At 41.3% G+C, this 26,550-nt stretch overlaps 1 protein-coding gene across 3 annotated transcripts in view; it reads left to right on the top strand.

Annotated features, from left to right (window-relative positions):
* SPATA13 (spermatogenesis associated 13) overlaps positions 1–26,550 on the top strand; it is a 95,766-nt gene that overhangs the window by 10,996 nt on the left and 58,220 nt on the right. The gene's annotated exons all lie outside the window — the stretch shown is intronic.

The following is a 26,550-nucleotide window of genomic DNA, read 5'->3' as shown; positions in this document are numbered from 1 at the left end:
TCGGAAGGATGGAAGGCTGAGTCAACCTTGAGCCTAGTGGGATTTGAACAGCCGAACTGCTGAACTGCAGTCAGCTGAAGTAGCCTGCAGTGCTGCATTTAACCACTGCGCCACCTCGGCTCTAAACCTGGAAAAGCAGGGTAGAAAACAGAGTAAGAAGCAGCTTCATTGTTTTCTTTAAAAAGTAAAAGCTAAACTAATTCATTATACTGTAACTTTCATGGAGTTTAATAGTAATAGTCCACAGAATTTTAACAGAGTCTTTAAGGAACCACAATATTGTTCTTTCTGTTACTACCAACTAGCCCAGTTCTTCTGGAAACTGTTTAAGTAGATATTATAGCCAACTAATTTGGGTGGTTGCCTTAAACAAAAATAAATGTAAAGGCAATTGTGTGACTTTCTTTATTACACATAGTGCTAGTTTTTTCTAATTAAATAAAGGGCAAACTATTTTTTCGTCCTTTGAGGTTCTTTGAGAATTTCCTTTAGCCAACTCTTAAAAACAGAATTCTGTGCATCTGAAACTAATCTTTCTGCAGGAAGGTTTCAGAAGCTACACTATAATCTAAGTAATCTGAAAATTAGCTTCTCAGGGGGTCATAGAGCAGATAGGAAGCCTAGTGAATAAGGAAAGCCCCCAGAATAGTGGATAATCTCTTGGGGTGATAATGGTCCTGTCTGTTGCTCTATTTATGACAAAGGAAAGGAGGAAAGCTTACATTTCAACAGGTGGCTGCTGTTAACATGAATGCATTGAAAATATCTTTATTATTACAAGCATTTTTTTTAATTAAAGAAATTATGATATATGACAGGAGTAGAAGTGTTCATAGCTTAGTTTATTGTCTGGCGGTGTAAGCCTTGAGTTAGCATTTTAAGCATGCTTAGATATTTCCAGAACATACCGTGAGTGTTTATCTTTCATCAATTTTGGCAATTAAATGAAGTTTAGATGGGGTGGCGATAAAAGATTCAGTCAGAATAGCAGCAAGATGAACATTATCAACAGCTTCAGGAGGAGCTTTCAGAACAGACCACCCTTACCAGACCACCCCCATAAAAATTCAACAAACCATGTATTGAAAGAGGAAAGATTGTGTTAATCTATTTATACATTCATATAACATACATAGAGAGAGAGAGGCACTCATCAGAGCAGCTTTTCTCAGTCAACTAGAAGATGTGTGGATTTTAATTCCCAGAATTTCCCAGGGATGAGGTTGAGAAACACTACATTAGAGGCTACTACTCAAAGGAAAAGGGGATACAGTGGCTCCAGTGGCTAAGACATGGAGCTTTTCGATCAGAAGGTCAGCAGTTCTGCAGTTTGAATACCTAACGCCATGTAACGGAGTGAGCTCCCATTACTTGTCCCAGCTTCTGCCAACCTAGCAGTTTGAAAGCATGTAAAAATGCAAGTAGAAAAATAGGCACCACTTTGGTGGGAAGGTAACCGTGCTCTGTGCACCTTCGGCATTGAGTCATGCCAGCCATATGACCACAGATACTGTCTTCTGACAGCGCTGGCTCTTCGGCTTAGAAACAGATGAGCACCGCCTCCTGGAGCTGGAAATGACTAGCACACATGTGCACGGGAACCTTTATCTTACTCAGAGGACAGATAGAAGTTGTAAATGCTGGTCTTTTCAGTGATTGTCTGCCATCATGCAGTTCTTTCAGTTTATTCCTCACAGTTTTAATCAGGAGCCAAAAAAGCAAATAAATTATTCTCACCCTCAAACCAAAATAATTGGTTCTGAAGGTGCCTTCTTCAAGAAGATGCTGAAGGGGGGAAAAAGCAACTTTAAAATAGTTTGAAAAGTCTCTTTAAACATAACATCTCTCTTAAATCTTGAATGTAAAATTGGTAAAAGGTTACATAATTATTTTTAAGCTGAATTGATCATTCCAGGAAAAGTCCTCTCCCTTCTTCCAGCGTCTATCCTTTTCCTGACCAAAGTTTCATTCCTTGGTTTTCATAGAGAATTGCTGCCTTATTTTTAGAGGAGTGGCTGCTCAATGGAGCAAAACGCTCCCTGGCAGGGAGATCAAGAGGGAGATCAGGATCATTGGCAGCAACAGAGCTTGAAGAGGTTGGTAGAAGGTGGAAAGAGCTGGAAAAGAGGCTCCTGATCTCTCTTCTACCTCAATGAACCATGAGAGACTCTGTGAAAAGTGCTGATAAATGTTTGGTGAAGTGCAGTGAGACTTGGCGGGGCTTGGATGGTGGATGTCTGATTGGCTGAGAACTGCCATGAAAGACTCAATACTCAATAATGGACTAGGAGATTTTGAGGCATACTAATGTATTGTTGGGATGGCTGTCCCACAACTGCCTCCAAAGGAGGCATGCCAAAGGGCAAGGGAGGAGTCTGAAAGAATTACGGTCCAGAGGGATCTAGTGAATGTCTATGGCTGAAGGAGGACTTGAGCCTAAGTGTCTTAATTCTTAGAACATCTACTTTCACTTCCTGATGTCCATAAACCAACTCATGACCAGGAGTGGGTTTCAACATTTTTTACTACCAGTTTGGTGGGCATGGCTAGATTGGGGGGGGGGGCATGTAACTGAATGGGCGTGGCCAACTTGATGTCACTCACGCACACTCAGTCACATATAGCAATAGCAGTAGACTTATATACCGCTTCATAGGCCTTTCAGGCCTCTCTAAGCGGTTTACAGAGAGTCAGCATATTGCCCCCAACAATCTGGGTCCTCATTTTACCCACCTCGGAAGGATGGAAGGCTGAGTCAACCCTGAGCCGGTGAGATTTGAACCGCTGACCTGCTGATCTAGCAGTAGCCTGCAGTGCTGCATTTAACCACTGCGCCACCTTGGCTCACATGACCTCCTCAGCAAGCCATGCCCACCGACATGGTGGCGAAAAGTTTTGAGGGGGGAGCTCCAGCCTCATTGGAGCTAAGGGAGTGCCTGCAAACTACCCAGTAAGAAAAAAAGCTTTTGTCCTCCCTGGCCCCCAGGCTTCAGCAGAGCTGGGGAAAGGCAAAAACGCCCCCGTTTTTGCAAAAAAAATGGGCAGAAAAGAGGTATAATAGCAAATTAAAGTAAATTAAAGGGTGATAAAATAGGCTAATCTGGCAAACTGCAGGAAGTTAGGCTTATGGAGATACTGTTTTAAAGAAAAACTGGGAGGTAGGTGGAGGTTTTTGTAAACAAAGGACTCTTTCAGTAAAAAAAGAAGGCTTACTAAATATTTTGGTATAAAATTAGAGTAAATATTAGTTTCCATTTTGGGTTTCATGGGAAGCAAATTTTTTTAATCATTCCACTCTTTTTTGGAGTGACAAAAGTTAGTATAAATCAGTTGACTGTTAAATTTTAAGGTTCAGTAGATTATTGACATTGGCATCATTAATTAAAACTAGTTTGGAATGACAGTACTTGCCAAAACCACCTTTATCTAATTTGTATGAAGATTTGTACAAGCAGTAGAAGGGAGAATTAAACACTTATTAGATAGCATGTATTAATAGTCTGGATCAATTAAAAGTATAAACAGAAATCCAAGATGCTTTTCTCAGCTTGTAGAAAAAAACCCTTACCTGCTAAATTTTTCTTGTTACTTTAAGGGTTTCCCATGTAAAAAGTTGGTAGTATGGATTATGAGTTCTAGGAAACACATACATATGTTGTAAAACATAATAAAACATGTTGTAAAACACAATAAAAACAATTTGTCAGTATGCTATGGAACCATGGGCTATTTATTGCTTGTTTAACATAAGCACTGTAGGGCAAGTTATTTAATAAAACAAAAGTTGGAGACTTTATGTTAGATATTAATGCAAATGAACAATTAAATGGCTCACAAATGTTCTTTCTCCAGAATAGATAAAGTAAAGATAAAGGTTCCCTCGCATGTATGTGCTTGTCTCCGTTTCAAAGCCGAAGAGCCAGAGCTATCCGAAGACATCTCTGTGGTCATGTGGCCGGCATGACTAAACGCCGAAGATGCACAGAGCACTGTTACTTTCCCACCAAGGTGGTCCCTATTTTTCTACTTGCATCTTTACATGCTTTCGAACTGCTAGGTTGGCAGAAGCTGGGACAAGTAACAGGAGTTCACTCTGTTACGCAGTGCTAGGGATTTGAACCATCAAACTGTTGACCTTTCTGATCAACAACCTCAGCATCTTAGCCACTGACCCACCACGGATATCTGGATATCATCCTAAAAGGCCTAAAATCATTTTTTCTCTAATATACAAAATATTACTGCTTGCTTTTATAATTAGGTGCAATAAATTCTGAAAATATGTATTACTGCTAATACACTGTTTAAATGTGATTTCTTTGCAAGAGCATAGACTTAATAGGACATTGAAATTTTATTTCACATAAAAGTTTGTAAACAAAGGCTATAAATAAATCCTCTTGTCAGATTCTAGTATGCATAGTTGAAAACGTTGATTTGGCAATTCAGATTAAAATTTTAATGTTTAAAAAATTGAATCCCTTTAAAAGAGCTGCATTTTCTTGGGTTGATACTTTTAAGATTCTTGAGTCATCTAATACAATAGTCCATTTTTTTACTGTCTTTGCTATATTTTCCTTCTGTGGGAAAAGTAGGAGGCTTTCAGTATATTCTGTGAAAAGATTAGTTTCTTGAAACCCGGTAAGATTTTCTTACTATATGAGAATAAAAGACTTTTATGTAGACTCGTCTCTGATGTGAATTCACCCCCAAATGGTCAAGAGACATCAGGAATTGCTTTGGTTCATCTCTTGTTTTTGTGTTGAGTGTGCACGTTAAGTCAAGAGTTCTTGGTGAGAGATTTGAAAAAATGGCATCCACACTTCTTCAGTTATAAATGAAATGAAAAGATGGTCTTTTCTACCTGAGGAGTGTGCAGTCAATCAATTTTATTAATCAAGCTGGGAGGAACTTTGGAGATCTTCTACTCCAACCTCCTGCTTCAGCAGGAGGCCTATGCTATTTCAGAAAAATGGTTGTCCATTCTCTTCTTAAAAAGCTTCAATGATGAACAGCCCACAACTTCTGAATGCAATCTGTTCCACTGATGAATTTTTCCTCACGGTTAGGACATTTCTCCTTAATTCCAGGTTGCTGCTCTCCTTGTTTCGTTCCCATCCATTGCTTCTTATCTTGCCTTCTGGTGCTTTGGAAAATAAGTTGACCCCCTTCTTCTTTGTGGCAGTATTCCAAATACTGGAATACTTCTATCTTGTCTCCCCTAGTCCTTAAGGTCCCAACAATCATTACGTTTTGTTGGTTTATAAAATAACTGAATTAGAAGTTTCTTTCTATCTCCTGTTCACATATAGAACCAAAGAAAAATGTATTGGCAGAACAGTTTACTTCAGAACTGATGAAGGGACAATAATGTCTTATCATATCTGAGGAAAACAGACTAGCTTGGTTTGTTCAATATAGTTGAGTAGATTGTGTGATGCACACAGATCTGGAAGAAGGGAATTCGGGGCTGCTGCTCTAATTTCATCTGCTATCACAGTGATGGCAAACCTTTTTTTGCCTCGGGTGCCAAAAGTAGGAGGCTTCCCTGAAGTCTCCTGAGGGCGAAAAACAGCCCAACGCGCGAACTGGAAGTCCGAACTTCCGGCTTGTGCGTTTGGCAGTTTTTTGTGCTGAAAAACGCGCGTTGGGCAGTTTCCCTGAAGCTTCCAGAGTGCGAAAAATGGCCAAAATCAAGGCCGAAAATCAGCTGGCCAGCGCATGCATGTGTGCTGGAGCTGACCAGGCAATGCCTCACGTGCCCTCAGAAACGGCTTGGCGTCCCACTTGTGGCATGCGTGCCATAGGTTCGCCATCACGGTGCTATCAAGACCCACCCTTGTTTTATTCTGCCTCATGGTCAGATTAGCTCTTAATGATACTGTAATTATTGATCTTTTTGATTTCATTAACAATGCGAAGGAAAACTATAACAAGTGGTGTTGATCAGTGATGGGTTCCAATTTTTTTACTACCAGTTCAGGTGCGCTCGCACATGCATGCGATGCTTCTACACATACACAGAAGTGTCTGGGCGGGTGGACAGAGCCTCCTGTTGCCGCTACTACCGGTTCGCCTGACCCAGGCTGAACCGGGAGCAACCCACCTCTAGTTGTTGATGCATTACACTAAGCCAAAATATGTAGTTTATTTGGTGTTGGCATAATATTTTGTATGGTCCCAGTTTATAAAGCATTGTTTTATGGCTGATTATGTACATATTGTAGGAGATGATTAGGCTAAGCCTGAAAGAGGAGTCTCGAGTCCCTTCACACCCATAAGAGATCTAAGTCCACCCCTCCTTGAATTCCATTGTCTTATCTACTGCCTATTTGCTTTGACCTTTAGTCGTTCAGATTCTTGTATAGCAGGGGTGTCAAACTCAATTTGTGCCACATCAGGGTTGTATTTGACCTTGGAGGGCTGAAGTGAGTGTAGCCAGGGTGGACATGATCAATTTGACATTACCCGTGTCAGGGGCGCCTGTGGCATCCCAAGTGCTCTGCCAGCAAAAACAGGCTCCCAATCTCCATTTTCGGTTGGTATGGCTTCCGGCAACCCACTGCCAGCAAAAATGGAGCCCGGGAGAGCCACGTGCTGTCAGAGGCACCACGGGGCGGTCCTTCACGGTTTCCAGGGCGACCCCACGGGTCAAATCCAGCCCGCGGGCCTTGAGTTTGACATCCTTGTTGTGGAGAGTGTTACCATATAATAAACATGTATTAAATTGAACTACATTGATTCCTGATTTCCTGCATTTGACAATGTACAATACAATAGCAGAGTTGGAAGGGACCTTGAAGGTCTTCTAGTCCAACCCCCTGCCTATATCGTTTCAGACAAATGGCTATCCAACATTTTCTTAAAGACTTCCAGTATTGGGGCATTCACAACTTCTGGAGGCAAGCTGTTCCACTGATTAATTGTTCTAACTATCAGGAAATTTCTCCTCAGTTCTAAATTGCTTCTCTCCTTAATTAGTTTCCACCCATTGCTTCTTGTTCTGCTCTCAGATGCCTTGGAGAATAATTTGACTCCCTCTTCTTTGTGGCAACCCCTGAGATATTGGAACACTGCAGGGGTGGCTTCCTGCCAGTTCTAATCTCTTCTATAGAAGAAGTTCCACAAATCTACAGTGTCGTTTAGAACCGGTTCCAATTCCCTCCCCCCGTCTGTCCGCACATCATCAAGTTGAAGAGCGAGAGGAGGAATTCTGGGAGTTGAAGTCCACAAGTCTTAAAGATGTCATGTTTGAACACGCCTGGAGGTTTTTATTCTAAAGGGTTAGAGGTGCAAGGATCTTGTAACTTGACAGCTTTAAGATTTGCATGCTTCAAATGCCAGAGTTTCTGAGCCAACATTTTGGTTGCTAAGCAAGAGTGTTGTTAAGTGAGTTTCACCACATTTTACAAGTTGGCCACGCCCACCCAGTCACATGGCTGGTAAGCCACTCCCACCCAGTCACATGGCTGACAAGCCACTCCCACCAGGTCACATGGCCAGCAAGCCACTCCCACAAAGCAGGCCACACCTACAGAAGAGGTTCTAAAAAAAATTGAAACCTACCATTGGAACACTGCTATCATGTCTCCCCTAGTCCTTCCTTTCATTAAACTAGACATACCCAATTCCTGCAACCATTCTTCATATGTTTTAGTCTCCAGTCCCCTAATCATCTTTGTTGCTCTTCTCTGCACTCTTTCTAGAGTCTCCACATCTTTTCTATATTGTGGCGACCAAAATTGAATTCAGTATTCCAAGTGTGGGATTACCAAGGCATGTAATTTTTTTTCTCATTGAGCTCGGCATGTGAATCTTTGGAATATATGAGAACCATGTAAAGATAAGATGAATGAAAAGTACAGGTAGTTCTTGTTTAACAACCAACCCTTTAGCGACTGTACAAAGTTACAATGGACACTTCCCCCCCAAAGGTATTTACAACATGGTTTTCGGCACTTAGCAACCGCCTTCCAGTCAAGGCCATTTGCAGCATTCCACGATTGTGTGACTGCAATTTTCAACATTTTTTTGCCAGTTTCTAGCATTTCCTTCTGATTTCAGGCAAAAATTTATACCCATTGAATAAAATTGGTTTGTTAACCACCACATTCATTTAATGACCGCCATGTTCACTTAACAACCACTGTGCTCATATAACAACCTCAGCGTTCACTTAATGACCGCTGTAAAACCCATCAAATTGGGCATGGTTACAGGGTGACCCACTTAGGGATCAACACAACATCCGGGCTCAATTACAGTTATATGCTAAGGGCTATCAGTAGGTATGCTCAGAACAGAAAGTAAATGAAAAAGATATAGACATATTTTCATAACACAATGTATGAATTCGGTAAACTAAGGTTTATCCAGCAACTTGGTATTTTTAGAAAATGGGTTAGAACCAGAGCTGGGCTGCTGCGGGTTCGCAGGGATTCGGGAGAACCTCTAGGTAAGATTCTGTGTAGTTCGGAGAACCCCCAAATCCCACTCCTGGCTGCCTCCCCCCCTCCCAGGAGTCCCCACATGGCCTGTTTTGGGTGCAGGTAAGTGCAGCGCGCACACAAAGACTTGGGAGGGTGAGAAACGGACCTACTGGAAGTTCATGAAGGCAGAAACGGTCACATTTCCAGCTTCCGGAGCCTGGGGAGGTCATTTTTGCCCCCCAGAGCCTCAAGGAAAGCCTCCAGAGCCTGTGGAGAGCAAAAACGCCCCTTCCGGCCAAGGTGCATGAGGCCGACTAGGCCACACCCACCATGGCCATGGCCACCGAGCAACTGGGCAGAGAACCCGTTGCTGAAATTTTTGAAGCCCACCCCTGGACTTAGAACCAAACCATTACATGTGTCAGTGTGCATAAATATGAATCACAGAAAGCAATGTCTTAACATCTGCTGATCTGCTCCCTTAAGGAATGAAGAATCTCAACAGCTTTATCTAAGGAAAAAAACCTGCATGCCCTTTTGGATCAACCTATCCTTCAGCTTCTTTGTAAAAATTAAATTAACGTTGGCATGTTCGGGCATAATAATAAATAAAAAGTCACTTACAAATTCAAGTCCTGCCAGCAACCACAGAAATCATTCGTTATGCTGATTAAATTCCACAAATTGTGTATCTTTATGATAATTTGTCAGCACATTCCTGTTGGGAGCCTCAGGCTTAAACACTTTCTCTGTTGGGTAGATTACGTGTGATCCAAAAACACCACCTATCTGCAGAGAAGCAGATGGATTCCTAATTATATGATTAACAGTTACTGAAGAAACTTGAGATTCACTTCTGACTGCTCTCTCTTAGATAACTTGTCTGCAACTACAACTTCCAGAATTTCCAGCTAGTTTGGCATAATGTCGCACCTGGAAGAAAGAGATTGAAACTTCCAGAATTTCCAGCTAGTTTGGCATAATGTCACACCTGGAAGAAAGAGATTGAATGCTTATGTTTGCTTTGCCCTCTTCTTGATGAGAGCATTCCTGAACAATCTTTCTGTTTCTGAGAGCTACACCAAACTTTGTTTTTGAAGGGAAGCTCAGAGCTGAAACAGAAGAGCAAAATAGTTGGGACTATTCCATTTTTCCCAGGGTTTCTTTTGCTTTTAAAAGATATTAAGCATACTTTAAGGAGGGACGCAGTGGCTCAGTGGCTAAGACACTGAGCTTGTCAATCAGAAAGGTCGGCAGTTCGGTAGTTTGAATCCTTAGCGCCGTGTAACGGAGTGAGCTCCCGTTATTTGTCCCAGCTTCTGCCAACCTAGCAGTTCGCAAGAACGTAAAAAATGCAAGTAGAAAAACAGGGATCACCTTTGGTGGGAAGGTAACAATGGACCATGCACCTTTGCCGTTTAGTCATTCCGGCCACATGGCCATGGAGACGTCTTCCGGCAGCGCTGGCTCTTCGGCAAAACGGAGATGAGCACCGCCCCCTAGAGTTGGGAACGACTAACAGATATGCGTGAGGGGAACTTTTACCTCACAAATTGTGGAACTGTTTTTAATGCATTTCTTCCTTGCAATTGTAAAAAAAAAAAAAATTTTTTTGGCAATGATGGTATAGGATAAGCTTTGGATTCCCATCAATTGCCCACCTTTGCCTCAATAAAAGAAGTTACTTCTGAGGACACAGAGACAGCTATCTTCTTCTCCTGTTCTATACCTCAGTTCGTGGAGGATAAGATTCGTTCTAAAATGACTTACAAAACTGGTCTAAGTGTTCCCAAAACAGAATACTGTTCAGATATCAAGACATGAAGCAGGGAGTTCCATTTTTCTGCTTCCTGAGATGCCACAGTGAAAGGTGGCGAATGCTGGTTGGGGAATTCTGGGAGTTGAAGTCCGGACATCTTCAAGTTGTCAAGGTTGAGAAACACTGCTCTGAGAGAAGACTATTTGCAGCTAGTGAAAAAGCCAAGGCCACCTCTGAAGATGGGACATAAAATGACTTATTTCAAAGAACTTACAGGTGTTCTGAAGAAGTCCAGACTGACAAGCACATATTAGAAAGCCCACGTCAACTGGAAGTGAGAGACTGCAAGGGCACAGTACATCACACAGGTAAGCAAGAGGATTTCATGGGAGTGGGAGTGCGGGGGGGGGGGGGGAGAGGTTCATTGCTTAATATTATTATTCAAAATATTATTTTAAAGTTTGAAATTTAACTTGAAATTTAAAAGCCTTCCTGGCTCATAGAGGTTAGTCGCACATGGGCAGACCAAAAATGAATGAATTACTTTAGAACTTAGAATGAGGTGCGAGCCAAGATTATCTCTGGCTTGCTTTATCCTAGTCTTTGAGAAGCTTCTGCTTTGGTTCACATTCACCCCTTACATTTTGTTCAATAGTTTGTGTATGCTCATATATGAAGAGCCTGCTGTGTGTAGGGACTGTTTAGGTGGGAGAGAATCAGGGGTGAGAGAATCAGGGGTGGGCTGCTATGGGTTAGCTAACGTTATTGCCAGTTCAGAGAACCTCCAAATCCCACCCCTAGTTCGCCTCTCCCCTCCCAGGAGTCTCCACATGGACCATTTCGGATGTGAGGTAAGTGCAGAGCCTGCATGGAGGCTCGGGGACGGGGAAAAACAGGCCTTCCAGAAGTTTCTCAAGGCCAGAAACGAGCCGTTTTCAGCTTCTGAAGGGCCTCTGGAGCCCAGGGGAGGAAGTTTTCACCCTCCTAGAGCAGTGGTTCCCAAACTTGGCAACTTTAAGACTTGTGGACTTCAACTCCCAGAATTCTCCAGCCAGCTCTGGGAGTTGAAGTCCACAAGTCTTAAAGTTGCCAAGTTTGGGAACCACTGTCCTAGAGGCTTGAGGAAAGCTTCTGGAGCCTGAGGAAGGTGAAAATGCCCCCCTCCAGTGGTGCAGGAAGCTGACTAGGCCACACCCACCATGGCCACACCCACCCAACAACCAGGCAGAGAACCGGTTTTTGAAGAAAGAGAAATTTTTGAAGCCCACCCCTGGAGAGAATTCAGACAAAATATGCCCCTGCTTTAAGAGTTTCAGAGTCACTTCGTTTATGTTCTTGCACACTTCAAGTCTCCATTTTTGGAACTGAATTTGGAGCACTGCACAGCCCTAATAGATACCGTAGTTGGAAATATCAAGCATTTTGTTGTTTTAACTGGAAGATCCAACATTCATGAAATCCTTATTTTTTTCAGGATTAGAGGCTTCCCCAAAAGAATAGTCACTAGAAACAGAAATCACTCCATATTTTCACATCTGACGGGTAAGTATTATTTCAATTATTGTATTGTCTTCTGGGCAAACATACCAATATCAGTATCAGAAGAAACCAGCAATAATAAAAAGGGATTAGGAAAGGAGCAGAATAGTATTATTGGAACCAACCCAACCCAACATGTTTGTTACCATTACTACTCATTAATCATCACTACCCCTATGTCTGTCTTGTCTCTCCACAGGTAACCAGATAACCATTGAATACTCACAGGGGAAAGGATGTCCCCCCCACCATCCTCACCTATGCATAACACAAAGCCTACAAGAGCAGCAACTTAGTTGACACCATGGCTGCTACCTCTTTCTTGCTTAGGTTCCCGTGCCTCTCAGAAATACATGGGCAATGAAAGTGGGGCAGGTGTTGGTTCCACTCTGAGTGGCTATGCATCTACTGCTCTGTAGTCCCCTACACTGCTTACAGAGGCAAAAGAATCTTGCAACTCCGCTGTGATGCTATCAATACTCACTTTGGTGTTCAGACTGTTCCATAAAATACGTGACTGTGTCTATATGTTTCCATGTCTTTCGGTTCCGCTGTTGGATAGTCGATGTCTTCGTTTTGGGACCTTCACATGGAAGTGTAACAAAATTGCCATACCTCACCTAAGTGTAACATACAATTGAAATATTTTCCATTTCGTTATTCTTTTACATAAAACCACTAGTAACCTCACTGTTATTCTCTTGTGCGAGCTTATTGTTGTAGCATGGAGTTTTCCTTATGTGACTCATCCTTTACTTCATATATTTGTTTGCTAACTGCATTCACTGGTATGAAAAATAATACATGAAATTCTTGTTAGGTAGCAAGATTTGCACCCTTTGAGGAAGTCTATAATATATTACATGGGGGATCAGGTCCACTGGACTATATTGTTGTGTTTCTGGTTATTTCCTTTTCAAAAATACTGCTTTAAAAAGCCTGCCAGGAAACATGAATCTCCTTCAAAGCAAGCAGTAAGTTAACCTTCAAGAGAGACACACATAGACACGCATAAAAATATTATGATTAGCAATGAAATGATAAAATTAAACAATGGGTAATTAGATAATGAAAGAATATATTTTAATGTAAGCATGTGCATTAATAGTAGAATCACACTGATTGGATAATTGGAAAGAACATGAATAGACTTATTCTATACATTTGAATGATTGTGATTGGTACTAGAAGTGTACATTGAAACAATGAAAGAATGAAGGATGAAACTTTAATATAAATAGATGTGAAGAGCTAAAAAAGGGAAATATGAATTACAAAGAAGGTGAAAAATGGAAGATACAAAAGAAACATCTTTGAATATTACAGTAAAATGAGGTAAAAGTTAAAATAGAGATAGAAATAAGAGGGGAATAATTGTATATAATAATTATATATGTGTGTGTATATATGTACACACACACACAAACACCACACACACACACACACACACACACACATATGTGGCCTAATGGCTAATATTTCTGCCTAGTATGTAATATGCCCAGGTTCAAATCCCAGTAAGGGTATGGCTAGCTGATGAGAGCTAAATTGCTTGAAATAGATCTATACTAGTGTCCCTTTATTTATTTATCAGCACAAATAATAAAAAACAACAACACACACACACACACATATACACACACACATATACATACACACACACACATACATACATATACATACACACAAAGATATATGTAATAATAAGAGGGAGGTTTAGAAATTGATAGTATTAGGTATGTTTAAACAATATGAAACAATGAAAATGAAATAACTGAGTAATAATATTATGTCCATTTGTATTAAAATGTATGATACCCAGATATCACACTATTCACACATTGATATGTATAAATAATATGAAATAAAAAACGGTGGGGGGGAGATAGACACGCATAGGAAATAGAAAACACCAGGAAAGGACTTCAATGCAATTTGAAGTATTAGGATCTTGAAAACCTATCAGAGTTGCTCTTTACTTCAGAGGCCCAGGTAGAGTTGTTTTGTGTGTCTTTCTTACAATCTCTACTTTCCTAAGATCAAGATATATTTTCTATATCAATTTCACATTTGATCACACCATGCAACATATGCCTGGTTCCCACATCTCAACACCCTCAAAAGTTTTCAGAAGCCTATGATCAGTAGTGGGATTCAAATAATTTAACAACCGGTTCTCTGCCCTAATGATTTCTTCCAACAGCCAGTTCACCAAACTGCTCAGAAAGTTAACAACTGGTTCTCCCAATGTGGTGCGAACTGGCTGAATCCCACCACTGGCTATGGTTGACCTTTTCACCCAACATGTGGATGGAATCACAAATTTAAGAAATTTGTCTTTAATTAATCACTGTAACATCACAGGGGATTTAATTAGAATTACATTTTACGTCATTGGTACAAGAGACAATGATTTTGAAATAGTTCTTGTACCAATATAATGGGTAAATCTTGGTTTCTTTAGAAATTAGGAGAAATTCTTTATAGAGTAATCATTTTAGATAATCTTTTCTGAACAATATGTGAGTTTGAGTGTGCTGGTTTGCAAACTGGTCAGATTCTTGATTACAATTGCTAACTTGTGTAGAATAATGCGGGCATGCTTGTGATTAATTGAATTTTGGTGGTGCTTGTAGCAAACTGGTTAAAATAGGCCAAAACAAACTACTATTGTCCTTATTGTTAGCAGAGAACATTTATTCACTTGTCTGTTTATAATTTAGATTGATATTGCCTACCAATTCAACGCTGATTTTGTTGTATGTGGCAGAAGTTTAAATGAGGTTATAGCATAGTCTATGGCTTCTCTTAAAAAGAATTATGTGAAAATCATATTATCGACCATAATCATAAAGCCATATTCTCAGTATCTCTGGACCTATTTCACCAGGGCATAAAGATTGAGATTCAAAAATTAAAAGGAATAAGTAGTAAAATGTATGAATTGATAAACGAAATAAATTATGGATACATATATGTATGTGGAAGTAAGAGAAAAAGGAGGGATGTAAAAATCAGAGTAAAGATAGATCTCTGGCAGAACTAGAAGAATCTTAGGAACAATTGTGCAACATTCTAGACGACTGTGGTGCAGGGAAAACTGAATTCAGTTGGGTAGCATGAATAGATGGGTGGGAATGAGTATGAAAAGAGAACTAAAAGCAATTTGACCATTTGGATTCCAAGAATGAATGAGAACAGTGATTGGTCAGCATCTAGTAAGAGGAAGGTATGTTTATTTCAAATATACAGTTTAAAGCAGAGAGCTTTTTTATACACGTTCATGGCAAAAGAATGAATATAAATCTACCGTAAATGTATTATTGACTTGATTGTTTATGATTAAACACTGAGAGAATTAGTAACGTATACTGGCTGATGAGACATTTTGAATGTGAAATAAATCTATATTTGGTGGTATCAAAGTGGGAATAAAACGAACCTAGAAAAAAGGAAACAAAAGTGGAATGATGTGGGAGTCATATGCAAAGGATTCAATGGTGAACAAGGAATAAGATATGGATCTAGACTGTTCTCCTGGTTTGTTTCCTTGTTTGTTCTAAGTAATACTTTGGATTACGATACAGGTGTGTTGGTTGTGGATACAGGAGACCTGTGTTAATTGTTAATCTGGATTCCACCTTACCATACATTAGATAAATTATATAATGCAATAAAGAGCACAGGACTGAAACTTAATATTTCAAAGACCTATGCAAAATGGAATGAATAATTTCACATTAGACATAAATGGTTAAAAAGCTAGGAGAAGGAGATGAAGTTGTGTTGCTTGATAAAATGTTTCCTAAAGATGAGGAAATGGATGAACTACAATTAAAATAGGTACAAATGCTAGTAGAAAGGTAATTGGTAACATACTGTTTCTTAGGGTGGGGAATGAACCTTTGTCAAAAGAAGTAAAAGCAGCTATATACTGTATAAGGTTGAGTTCTACCCACTTCTTTACATGGAAGCAAGAATTGGGCATATCAAGAGAGACACAAACTGAATGAGATGGGAATTATATAATTAACAAAAACCAAGTGGGAAGTTTAAAGAACAAAGGGCAGTGTATGAAGCAATGTATGGATATGATGTCCCAGAGTCACTGGGAGTCAGATGGCATATAAATTTATTAAAATGATGATGATGATGATGATGATGATGATGATGATATTGATGATGACGACGGAAAGAATAGAAAGATGTGGAGAAGTGTAATAAATGTCATACATATAAAATCTATTTAGCTATGTTTTCTAAGAGTGATGGGCAGGTAGCAAAAATGAATACATTCTTGAAATAGGAAGGTTTCCATTAGGAAGATTTAGGAGTTTGTAAATCATAGTTTGGAATAGCTCCTTGAATGTGAATGTATTTCTATACAGACATGCCTACAGCTGTTTCACATGTGGTGCAGAGCAGGCAATTTGAAGCATTTAACCTCATTATCTTTACAAAATCTGCAAAACCTGAAGTGGCTTAGAGGGGCATCTGGCTAGCAGGAGAAATGAAAGATACTATGTAAGTTTAAAACCACTGCTCACACCATGACATCTTTCACTTTGATATATTCATTTGTTCATGATAAAGTTCCCCATTATGTCAAGGATAAATTGACCCGCAATAAAGTACAGTGTTATCTCTGAAACTCCATTAGTTAGTTGGAGGCTTAAAACATACATCCAAGTCCTTTATTTTTGTGAGAATCAGATGTGTTGCATAAAGTGTTGTTGCCTCATCCCTACAGATATTTATTTATACACGCAAACCTCAATGTGTTTCAAGAAAAAATATTTAGCTTTTTTCAGAAACGTATTTAGTTTTGATTTAACGTAGCAAAGATTTACCTATTCTGATGATATGTTTTTTGTAAGCTTTGAACAATGCATAGAAGGCTGCAAGTTTGTAGTATGTGACAGTTCTAGATAGGAAATAGTTTTCTTATTTATTGGTTGGTGTGTTGTACTGACTCAAAACAGTATATAAAACAGATTTTAAACTAAAACACATGCTTCGTCTATTTAACTCAAAACGAATGGATTGTGTATTGTTCTTTGCTCTCTTTCCATCTGAAATATGACACTGTAGAACCTGAATATTCTTTTCATTTAACAGGAAACCTATTAGCCCTAATTGCTTTAAAAACCCAGATAATCCAGTTAAATTAAAATTTGAAGAAATGGGGCCACGGCTGGCTCCCTCTCCCCCCCCAAAAAAACATGCATGATTTAACTTCTGAGTTTTAAGAACATTAAGTTAGGAATCAGATGGTGATGGGGAAAGATTTTTGAGTTGCAGGGTCTTTATTGGAAACAGGAAGTTTTCCTTCATGTTTGGGCACAATGATCCATTTATAATAAATAAGAAATAAAGAAGCATCTCTTCAGACCAGGCTGCCTGGATAATGCCTCTTGGGGATGGGGAGAAAACACAATAATAGCATCAGAGACAGGCTGAATGAGGATATAAATAGCTTTCTTCCAGACTGAAAGGCTGAATCCATCATTGAGCTGCGTCCAGCTGCAGTGGGAAAGGTAGGCGGGTGGGCTAGAGCCGTTCCTAGGGAGGATAATGGTAACCTGGTACGCAGAGGTCTTGTTTCCCAGAGTGCGTCATTCTGTCAGTCTTTTGTCTCTCAGCCTAATGACACCACTGTGCCAAGTGGAGGGCTATAAGCTCTCGGCAACCAGGAAGATAAAACTTCCTGATAAAACTATTCAATTCAGAATAGAGCTGGAACGGGATCTTGGAGGTCTTCTAGTCCAGCCCCCTGCTCAAGCAGGAGACCCTATACCATTTCAGACAAGTAGTAATCTTGTCTCTTGTTAAAAACCTCCAGTGATGAAGCACCCTCAACTTCTGAAGGCAAGCTGTTCCACTGGTTAATTGTCCTCACTGTTATGAAGTTTCTCCTTAGTTCTAGGTTGCTTCTCTGATGAATTAGTTTCCATCCATGGTTTCTTGTCTTGCCTTCTGGTGCTTTGGAAAATAAGTTGACATCCTCCTCTTTGTGGCAACCTCTCAAATAATGGAATACTGCTATCATGTCACCATCAGTCCTTCTTTTTTCTAGACTCCATTCCTACAGCTGTCCTTCGTATGTTTTTGATTATAAGTTTCATTATTTCATTAATTGATTAAAAGTTTCATCATCATTAGGATTATAAGTTTCATTATTTTAAGGTGGCGTGCTTTATTCTGATCAATAATCAAGGGTGTTTTGAATTGGGATACTTCAGTATCCATAGAAAAGGAGATAGAAAGTGTTGGATTAGGTAAAGGAGGCACACAAGGCTTCAGTAACAACAGCTGTTTATTGCAAGTCAAGTAAACATCCAGCTGAGGAAGGGGGTGGCAGCATCCCTTTTAAAGGGATCTGTCAGACCTCTTGACCAATGGGATTCAACCTCTGTTCCTGCCGGAGCAGAGGACCTTGGTGGAAACCTCTGTCAGTCTGTCAGCGGGGGAGGGGGGATATCTAACAGAAAGTTATTTTCACATCTCTCCAATTTAAAAAGAAAAAGAAACCTTAAGACCGTGATGGCGAACCTATGGCACGCATGCCACAGGTGGCACACGGAGCCATTTCTGAGGGCACATGATGCGTTGCCCTCTCAGCTCCAGTGTGCATACATGCACTGGCAAGATGATATTTAGCTGTTTTTTGCCCTCCAGAGGCGCATTGGCCGAAAAACTGCCTAATGTGCAAACCAGAAGTTTGGGAACGGACTTCCGGTTTGCGTGTTGAGCTTTTTTCCCACCCTCCGGAGGAGAAAATGGCTCAATGGGCAACCCGGATGTCCGTTCTCAAACTTCCAGTACGCATGTTGGATTCAGGGAAACCTGGGGAGGACGAAAAACGGCCCAAGGGGGTCCACCGGAAATGGCTCAAGAGGGCCCACCGGAAATTCAGGAACAGAAGAGTTCCTGAACTGAACAGGAAAGTTCAGCAAACAGAGGTTTGCTTGTTGCTCCATTTTTCTCCCTCAGAAGGCAACACACCTCCTAGAAGTCCAGAGGGTACAGTGAGGCCGCGCATGCACGGGGGGTTGTGCGTACATGCATGGTGGAACCACATTGCATTATGGATGTGGGCACACATGCGTGCAACCCCCCCGCTCCTCCTACTTTTGGGTCACCTCGACAAAAAGGTTAGCCATCACTGCCTTAAGACAACATGTTTTCCCCCCATGCACGTGCTTATCCATGAGCTTCATTTAATATTTTATGATATTTTTTAAAATATGAAATTGAGTTGGATGGCCAGTACTGTAACGCCAATGAATTTGGGGTTATTTTTGTTTAATTCAATTTAAAATAATTAAGCTTAATTTGGCTTAATTTAACCTTGTAAATTACAGGTAGGCCTCGACTTACAAGCATTCGTTTGAAATTACAAAAACACTAGAATAAGTGTGAAATGCAGACTTAGGACTGTGTTTCACACTTATAACCATAGCAGCATCCCATGGTCACGTGATCAAAATTCAGATGCTTGGCAACTGGCTTGTATTTATGAGGGTTGCAGTGTTCTGAGGTCATATGATCACCTTTTGCAATCTTCTGACGAACAAAGTCAATGGAGAGGCCAGATCAGGGGTGGGTTCCCGCCAGTTCTAACCTCTTCTATACAAGAGGTTCCACAAATCTACAGTGCCATTTAGAACCGGTTCCAGCTCCCTCTCCCCGCCCGTCCGCACATCATCAAGATGAAGAGCGAGAGGAGGAATTCTGGGAGTTGAAGTCCACAAGTCTTAAAACTGTCAAGTTTGAACACCCCTGGGTTTTTTTTCTAAAGGGTTAGGGGTCCAAGGGTCTTGTAACTTGACAGCTTTAAGACTTGCGTGTTTCAAATGCCAGAGTTTCTGAGCCAACATTCTGGTTACTAAGCAAGAGCGTTGTTAAGTGAGTTTCACCACATTTTACAAGTTGGCCACGCCCACCCAGTCATATGGCTGGTAAGCCACTCCCACCCAGTCACATGGCTGTCAAGTCACTCCTACCCGGTCACATGGCTGGCAAGCCACTCCCACAAAGCAGGCTACACCTACAGAAGAGGTTTTTAAAAAAATTGAAACTCACCACTGGTCATATTCACATAACTGTATGATTCCCTTAACAACTACAGGGTTTAAAGATTGTATGATAAAATGGGCTCAAAATATTGAGGAACCAATAATGTTGGATACATGGGAAAGAATCTGGGTAAGAAATGTGAAATTTACACAAGCTCAAAATCTGAGAGAAAATTTTTACAAGATGTTCTATAGATGGCATTTAGATCCTAAAAAGTTGGCTTCTATGTATCCGAATGTACAGCCTAAATGTTGGAGGTGTGGTTCTCTCGATGCTACATATTATCATATATGGTGGACCTGCCAAAAGGTTAAGGCATTTTGGATAAAAATATGGTGGGTCATGCAAAATGTTTTTAAAAGAAGGATAAAGTTTAGTCCTCAGTTATTTTTACTAGGTATATGTACTGACTTTACAGTGGTAGAGACCAATTTGACTCTGCACCTGATAACTGCAGCAAGACTGTTGGTGGCGCAATATTGGAAGAAGGAAGACTTGCCTACAATCCAAGAATGGACATTGAAAGTAACAAACTTAGCTGAAATGGCTAAAATATAGGCATATCTCAAAGATCATTCAAATGAGAGATATAAACGAGACTGGAAAAAATGGATTGACTATATACAAAATAAATACGGGACCAAGAAATTCCAGTTAGCCTATGCTTAAGATCAGAAATGATTTAAACTGTTAAAAGTCAGTTCAGTAAGAAGAAGCTAAGGTCAATCTAGAATGTTATTAATTTCTTTATTTCTTTTTTCTCAATAGATTTTAGACTGTGTTAGTTAAAAATCCATACCGTGTACGGGTTCTGGGAAGTCGGGGGGGGAAGGAGGAGGGGGGGTGGGGGGGTGGAGGGAGGGAGGGGTACACACAACAAAAAAAATTGTACTTCAATGTCTTAATGATTGACAAATGATGACATATTTGTGTTTTTTTTAAAGAAAAATAAAAAAGTCCATTTTTTTTTCGAAAAAAAAAAAAAAACAACTACAGGGTTTCGTTTAACAACTGTGGTAAAAAAAAAACATAAAACGGAGTACAACTCACTTAAACTGTCTTGCTTAGCAACTTTCTATGTTCTGTCCTTTCTGAGTGAAATATTTTCACAGTCATCGTGAGAGAGAGAAAATATGATGTTACGTCGAAAGTTTCAATTTCATTTGCTGTGTCCTTTCAGCTGCATTATCTCCAAAGATCTTTTCATTTCTCTTCCTTTCCCTTAATTCATTTAATTGCTAAACAACATACTGCCTTGCCTTCTGCTGGCACCTTAATTGCTTCCCTTCTCCTTATGCATCCCATCTTTGCACTACAGTATTTTTGTTACTGTGATTTTTCTACATTTTTCGCCTGATTTCTACCCTCAATTCTGCCACTTGCACTTCACCCTGTAAAAATATCTCTCTTTTGTCCTATCATTCCAACTTCTGGGCTCATGCTATGGAAACCATATCAAGATGTAGTTTTCCATTGCAGAGGACGATGTAACTTTCCGAGAAGTAACTCTTACCAGCGATGAAGACATAAATCTATTATGTGGCATGCCAAATCCAGAAGAATTTGAGGCTGTTTTTATTCTGTCTTTCTTAAAGACATATCTAACTACGCACTAGTAACTCTAAAGCCGAATGTTTGAGCACAAATCTGTTTCAGTTATATCCTTTCATAAGAATTACTTCATTTGAGAATCAGTACAGTCACAGGTGTCAAACTCGCAGCATCACGTGACATATCGCGTCATTTTTTCCCTTTGTGGAGCTGGGGTGGGCATGGCCTGCGTGTGACGCATCCAGCCTGTGGGCCGCCAGTTTGACACCCCTGAGTACAGTTAGGCTATGCTGGTTTCCCCCCCCCCTCCATTCAATCAGGTGCAAGTGTGAGAACAGGTCCGTGCAGTTTTCTTGGCAAAGTATTTTTAGAAGTAGTTTGCCATTGTGTCCTTCCTAAGGTGGAGAGAAAAAGACTAGCTCAAAGTCACCCAGCTGGCTTTGTGCCTAAGGAAGGACTAGAATTCATTGTCTCCCAGTTTCCAGCCTGATAACTTATCCCCATGAGGGTGAACCTATGGCACGTGTCACCTGGAGCCATTTCTGAGGGTACACAAGGCATTGTCCTATCAGCTCCAGCACGCATGTGTGCATGGCCAGCTGGTTTTCGGTCTTGATTTTCAGCCATTTTTCGCCCTCCAGAGGCTTCAGGGAAGCCTCCTGAAGCCTCCGGAGGGAGAAAAATGGCCCAATGGGCAACCCGGAAGTTTGTTCCCAAACTTCCAGTTGGTGTGTTGGGCTGTTTTTTGCCCTACCCAGGCTCCTAGAAAGCCTGGGGAGGGTGAAAAATGGGCCCACCAGAAGTCGGGAAACAGGCCATTTCCAACCTCTGGAGCAGGGAAGGCTGTTTTCGCCCTCTCCAGGCTCCAAGAAAGCTGTGCGTGCATGCACAAGGCAGCGGGGAGGCATGCGTGCATGCACAGGGGGTACGGTGTGGGGGCATTAAATTATGGGGGTGGGCACGCAAGTGTGTACGAGTTTTTGGCACCCGAGGCGAAAAAAGGTTCACCATCACTGCTTTATCCACTACAGCAAACTGACATTCTGTTAATACTACATTATGCTCTGTTATGATCTAAACTTAGACCTGCTTTCTATGACACAAATTCCCTGATATCCAAACAGGAAACTAGCTCTGAACTGAAAGAAAGTTTAGTGAAACTGCCTAGAGAAAAAATAAAGGTGGAGACAATAAAGCAAATGCAAAAGCTCATGCAAGAGCAGATTAATGTTTATTTTAGCAAAGTCCAGCAAAGCAAGTACAGTATATTTCTTCCGTGCTACGGACAGTACAAAGTCTGCCCTGGGTAAGTTTCCTTGAGTTATGAATAACAGCAATGGCTAGCATTAAAATTCACATATGCCATAAACAGTGATTCATAAGCATATTGGCTGCATTGATTAACATATAAAGCCAATCCAAAGAGACCATATCACCATAGACATTCAATCCTAATGATTGTAGCTGAAATGATGAAAACTATGTCGTGACGTCACAGCACTAGCTCTTGTCTCTCCATCATGAGATCATATGCAAATCTATAAAGACAGAGTTTGCATGGAAAGAAATGTTTTGTAACTTACCCCCACCCAGCAGATACCTATTTATATTCACATTACATTCATATTATGTAACTTAGCATAATGGATAAATGCAGCCACAGTATAGCATTTTGATAAGTTAGTGGATCCTAGTAACCATTTGTAACATGGGAATAACAACACATTACAGTGTCATGAAAAAATAAACACAAATTAAAAATGCTATAGACATGATAAATGTGTTGGGAAACTCATGGAAGCCACAATAGCCACTAAACATACTTTTTTTTGAAGAAAAAAACCCTATGATTGGTTCAACTAGCATCCTGTAACATTTGAATAATTTCTTGTACACATGGTAGAAGTCTCTCATGCAACTCATCCTTCCTTGTGTGCACATTATTTTAAACCCTTCTTTTTAGTTACCTTGCAATAAATATTTAGACATCGCTGTCTATTGATAATAGCTCTTTTTTCCTTCACCAATCTAGAATTTGTTCTCTAAAACCTTTACATTCCTTACTATTTAATCTTTACTTGACTTTTCCATCATTTATTGTTGTTTATTGTTAGCAGAGGCAATGACTGAATTAGGCATTTTATCATTCAACAGGAAGGAAAATTAAACCTAATTTGTGAAATAATTGGTATGTGCTGCTTTGTAGAGCTAGTTATATGAAATTCTTGTTAAACTGCTTGTGATTCCTTTCTTTGTTTTTCTGTTCCAGTGTTTCTCAACTTTGGCAGCTTTTAAGATGTGTGGACTTCAACTCCCAAGATTCCCCAGGCATTGCTTATTGGGGAATCTTGGGAGCTGAAGTCCACATACCTTAAAGTGGTCCCAATTGCAAGACACAGCTCTATGTTCAAAGTTCATATTTATATGGTGCTAAGCCTTAACTTGATTGCTTTCCTATATTTTGGGATGCCAGTTGCTATACTAGATGGCTCGGTGGCTAAGACGCTGAGCTTGTCAATCAGAAAGGTCGGCGGTTCGGTGGTTCAAATCCGTAATATAGGTCTGCGTGAGTAGGGGGTTGGACTAGATGACCTCCAAGGTCCCTTCTAACTCTGTTACTGTTAATTTAATAATTAGGAAACCATGGCTTAGGCCCGTGATGGCAAACCTATAGCACGCATGCCACAGGTGGCACAGAGCCATATCTGCCGGCATGCGAACCGTCAGCTCCAGCACACATGCGCGCACTGGCCAGCTGATTTTCAGCTTTCCAGAGGGCCTGGGGAGGGCAAAAACAGCTCTTCCACCGACCCCGGAGGAAATACCAAGCTCAGCTTGGAGGTGAGCAGTGCGGTGCATTTGGGGGGGAGTGTGCAGGGGCTTGTACACGTATGTACATGTGGGGGCGCACTTTTCATTATGGGTGCCGGCATGCATGTGTGCTATTGGTGCGCGCCCCCTCACATTTTTGGCACCCAACAACAAAAAGGTTAGCCCTCACTGGCTTAGGCTGTGACATGTAGGAACCTAACCCATTGTGGCAAACTGTTCATGAAGTTGTAAGTTTATTCTTGGATCTGTATTTCAAACTTGGATTCATATTGCAAACAAATCTATGTGTAGTTCCTGTGATTCCGGAAGATGGATCGTCTGAACATATTAATACAACTTTTCCTCCATCTGGTGGAGCTGCTAGATGGGGATTACTGGAAAGTGCAACCCAAGAAAACAGGGAGGGCACCAGCATGAAAAAAGCTGTGTCACACCAGTGACTTGCAAAAGAAAAAAGAAAAGGCATCCCTGCCCTGCTTTCACCAACACAGGCCGTTTTAAAGTAAAGTTCCACCGATGGCCTCTGTTTAAAAACAGCGGCTCCTTTCCACCGGCCGGCCTCCTGGCTATTCAACGGGTCTTCGGATAACTTCTCCAGCAAGCCTCCTTTTGTCTCCGGCGGGGTCGCAAGGGGGGCGAGAAGGAGGAGGTGGAAATCGACGCCTTTGAGTGTTGGGCTCCCCCTAAGAGAGCTCCCTGCTAAGCAAAAAGCGAAGTGGTCTTACCCGAGCTGTCCCTCTGTCTGTACCCCCACCCCACCCAAAAGTCCCGGCCAACTTTGGTTGCTTTTTGCAAATAAAGACAGCCGGACATAGTGCTGGGGGTTAGGGGGAAATCTACCACGAGGAGCGTCAGCCTGCAAACGCTTATCCTTCTCTTGCCGGGACGGAGCGAGAAGAGGCGAAGGGAGAAAACTTCAGTCATACTAGCCAAGTCCCTGTCCTCATGAGCAACTCGGTTCCCCCCCCCCCCCCGTCCACAAGCGCTCCGCACGCCTTCCACCCTCCTCTCTCTCCGCTCCAGTGTGCCTGAAGGGCTTCTCCACCCTCTGTTCCGGTTGCTGCCATAGTGATGCGTGGAAGCAGATTAGCCTCCGCTACCCAGGGGAGGGGAAAAGACGCCGCAGCAGCAGCAGCAGCCAGAGAGGAAGGCAAGAGACGGCTGCTGCTGCTGCTGCTCCCCTTCTTCCCCCCGCGTCCATGTAGAAGCATTTAGGGGACACACTCCCCCCCCCCCGGCCCACCTCCGGCCGATTACTTTCCCAGCCCGATGCGGATTTGGTGCTCAGCGCCTGCAGACCTTCGGCTCCCTTTTCCCAGGTAACTGGTGCCACCATTGGAGGGAGGGAGGGAGGAGCGCTCGTGCTTAGGCTGCCCTTTGCTTGCTTTGTCGCTTGAGCGCACCGAGGTGGTTGCTGGTTCACTTTTGCGCTTTGTTTTGCACTTAAGCGTTAATTCCCCCCCCCCTTTTTTAAAAAATACTTATTTCTTGGGATTCCTGAAAGGAGAACCTGGGAAGCCCAGCAGGTGCCGGGTTGGCGAGTTGTAGAAAAGTTCGAAGCAAAAGAAAGAAAGTTGGAAAGAGTAATAAGAGAGAAGGGCAAGACGTCATCCTTGGCTGCCCAGTGAGAAAGTGATGCCTTGAAGTAACACTTTTGAGGGGGCCATTGTTCCCTGCAACGTTGCTTTCCCCTGTACGGTCACGCCTTCTGCTTCTAGTAGTAAATAGATTTGTTATTTTAGAAGTAAGCATGTGTAAGTGGGGCGACTGCCCTCCATTATGATGTCTTGTCCTGCTGTAACTTTCTTCAACCCGGTGCCCTAGATGTTTTGAACTACATGGCCCTAGTCATCCCCAGACAACAGATGCCACGTGATTGAGGTAATCCAGTATACTTGAAAGATACACAAATTGTGTGTGTGGGGGGGGGAATCTATTTCAACACTATCCAACAACTAGCCTTGCCTTTAATTGTTTTGATCTTGCATGTGTCCATTGAGAAGTTCAGAACTAAACATTATTTCTCACGGACTTATTTCATAAGTTTAGGATTGTGATTCTTAAAACAGTTGTCATGTTTTCTCCCCCCCCCTTTCTAAAATTTAAAACTAAACATTTTAAAAGTATAATGAGAGAAATGCTGATGAGAGTGTATTACAATCCGAAGCTCCTAAAAATTATCTGAAAAACAGTTCCCACAGCATTTAAAGCAGCCCCTTGTAAATGTTTAGATTTAACTGGGTCTTGGTGGGTGTAAGAAATGTGTATTGCAGAAGGGAGAGTGAAGCTGGAAAAGACTTGAATAGGGCAGCAAGGGAAAACAGAATTAAAGGATGTTGAATAACTCTTGGAAACATAGTA

The sequence above is a fragment of the Thamnophis elegans genome, chromosome 6 (assembly GCF_009769535.1).
Source record: "Thamnophis elegans isolate rThaEle1 chromosome 6, rThaEle1.pri, whole genome shotgun sequence".
Classification (NCBI taxonomy): domain Eukaryota; kingdom Metazoa; phylum Chordata; class Lepidosauria; order Squamata; family Colubridae; genus Thamnophis; species Thamnophis elegans.
Note: the sequence above shows the minus strand (reverse complement) of the source record. Positions and strands in the feature narration are given on the sequence as shown.